Source organism: Limulus polyphemus, unplaced genomic scaffold, assembly GCF_000517525.1.
Source record: "Limulus polyphemus unplaced genomic scaffold, Limulus_polyphemus-2.1.2 Scaffold563, whole genome shotgun sequence".
NCBI classification, from domain to species: domain Eukaryota; kingdom Metazoa; phylum Arthropoda; class Merostomata; order Xiphosura; family Limulidae; genus Limulus; species Limulus polyphemus.
The window spans coordinates 219,919-223,128 of NW_013666173.1; positions in this window are offsets into that span (position 1 = coordinate 219,919).

Sequence of the window (3,210 nt, forward strand, 5' to 3'; positions counted from 1 at the left end):
ATATATATATATATAATTGTAATACTGTATTTAGTAGTAATATTACATACATAACTCTAAGACTGTATCTAGAGTTATATACTACATATATAATTCTAACACAATATCTAGAGTAATATTATATGCACAATTGTAAGACCGTTTCTAGAGTAATATTAAATACATAACTCTAAGACCATATCTAGGACAATATTACATACATAACTATGAGGCAATATCCATAGTAATATACCATACATAACTCTAAGACCATATTCAGAGTAATCATATCTGCATGACTCGAAGACCAAGTTTACGTTCATATTATACACATAATTCCGAAACCACTTTCAAGGAAGTAGTACATATTCTAAGTGGAAGTAAAGAAGAATACGTTATAATATGTTAACAACTATGATAAGACAGGCATATTAGTGTTCAGACATACATCACAGAGCTACAACACCCACGAAATATACAATTCACAATTTCAACGCACCCGCCGAAAATTCAATTTTTTAAAATTTTATTCAATTTTCAATCAAAATTATTCACAAAAAAATTAATGATTTTAATTATCATATGTCTTATATATGTATAAAATTCTAAATAATTTTTATGAAGCGTAATATTTTGTTATTCATTCATATGACACTCTTAATTGCAGAATATATTCAAAGATCTTAGAATTTTTCCAGAGGCTTAGTATGTAAAAAAACATAAACGCAGCTGAAATTTAAATACTGTCGTGGATTATATTACTTAAATTAAAAAGTCTAGATGCGTTCATTATACTACATATAAACAGATATAAACATATACACCAGATATAAACAGATAGTGAAAACGAAGTATTTGATTAACCAAAGGTGCTCACAAATTTTAAGAATAATTTTGGTCTGCGAACGCATCAAAGAAATATTCTGACATTATGTGAACACCAGGAGATTTAGATGGTTATACAAGTTTTACGTATGCTGATAAACATACATCAGCTCCTGCACTAATAATAAGTCGTTGTTTTTTGTTCTGTTTTAAGAAGAGTTATATTTTATTCCTAGAGGTAACGAAAATTGAAATATGTATTGAAATGGAAATTAGTTACGGTGTGTGTATGTGCTTCTTGGAATAAAAGAAATCATTGTTATATGTGTTGCTCATACCAGAATATGGTTATTTATGATTTACGAAAGCCGTACATATTGTATATGTTTTTCATGTTGTTCTTCATGTCATGTAGAATAGATTATTTCAAAAATTATAACATAGGTTCAGCTTGGAAATATCTTGGGAAAATAAATATCAAAGTTATTTCTCTTTTCTGTCTTTCCAAAAAATAAGCTAAGTGATCCTTGTTTTTCCTTACTATAGATTGATATAGATGCGTTAGTAATTCAAGTATTTTTACGCGAAGCTTAGAGTGAGAAGTTCGGAAGTTATTTATATAGAAATGATACTTTTTTTTTTACTCGTAATATATGTATAAGAAATAACAGTATGTTTTATAACTTCGAGGAATTTTATCAGCGTTGTCTCGAATCTATACTTTCAGTAAAACATACTGGTCTTTCGGGCCAGAAGACCATATATTATTGAAAGTTCACACTCACACATATATCGTACAAATATATTGTACACAATGTCAAACAGGTGTTGAAGAAGAAAAAAAAAGTTAAAACGCATTATATATTTGTATATGTGTAAAGAAGTTATGTACGTTATATTAAAACGATTTTGGAATTTTGCCACATGGTTAAAGTTTGATGGTGAATTAAAGTAAATAACACTGCCATAGAGAAATCTGGAATTAGCCCATGGCTAAGCATACGCTTTCAGTGAGTCAGTAGTAGATAATTACGATAATTTTGTAAACTGGATTCTCATTTTCCACCTTCTTTAGACGCTGAGCCAGATTTTAGTTTCAATGTATGAGCATTCTGTTCACAATTGTAAAATGACAAAGGACCGGGAACAAATATTGAATCATATAGCATTACTAATGGGATTGAATTATCGTTTATAACATAGAGTTGGTTAGCTATTAATGGAATCCAAATTTAATTCCCTTCAATAATAGCAGTATTTCATCAGCACAAACTATATTAAACAGGTAATAAAGTAAATGAAATCGTTAACTAGAAAATCTACATTAACGAGAAGTAGTTCTGTTCTTTTATACTTGGTGTACAAAGTTTGATAAAAAATTAAAACACATTATATATATATATTCCATTGTAAAAAGCTCTGTCTTAAGACTCTCTTGTCTAAAGCATACCACTTTTACCTGTTTGCTTTCGATATCTATCTCGTATTACCAGTGCCTGTTTCAATAGTACAATCACTCAGAAATCCATAGACCCAGTGTCCGGCGACGTGACAGATATGTCTTAGTACAGAATAATAGCATGAACAACCGCTGCTTGAGTATGCGATGGTTGAACGTGAGTTATGACTGGAAGCATTATCTTAGTGACTATGACTGAGGGTACGACTTGTTGCAGGTCTCTTTCTGGATGGTACTATATTCTCATGTTGATCCATATTTCATTGTTGTCCAGTGCTATTAAGTACAAGAGATATGCTTGTTTTGGAAATTCTAAAATCACGATCTGAACACATGTTTATGATTTGAGTGTATGAATCTTTTTGCGTCGGAAAGGTATGCGTATTATACACCCTTCCCAATAACACTCAATTATCGATGGCATTACATTATATACGAAACGCTAAGCAATGTCCAAATGTAGATCTGAAATATGCCATCCCATCGCGACTTTACATAAACTGTGTTTTTCAAATGATTTGTTGATTTGCATAATCAAAATAGTTGTAATGTAACGAACCCTCTGTAGAAAGATATATTTATACATACAGACAGTTTCAAGATAATATATAGTGTTTAGTTATTTGTTATTTAATTACGTTGTTTTTCAGATTATACTCTAAACAATGTACTCAGTCACTTAACTTGTCAAATTATACTCTAAACAATGTACTCAGTCACTTAACTTGTCAGATTATACTTTAAACAATGTACTCAGTCACTTAACTTGTCAGATTATACTCTAAACTATGTACTCAGTCACTTAACTTGTCAGATTATACTCTAAACAATGTACTCAGTCACTTAACTTGTCAGATTATACTCTAAACAATGTACTCAGTCACTTAACTTGTCAGATTATACTCTAAACAATGTACTCAGTCACTTAACTGCTACCTACTTTTCAG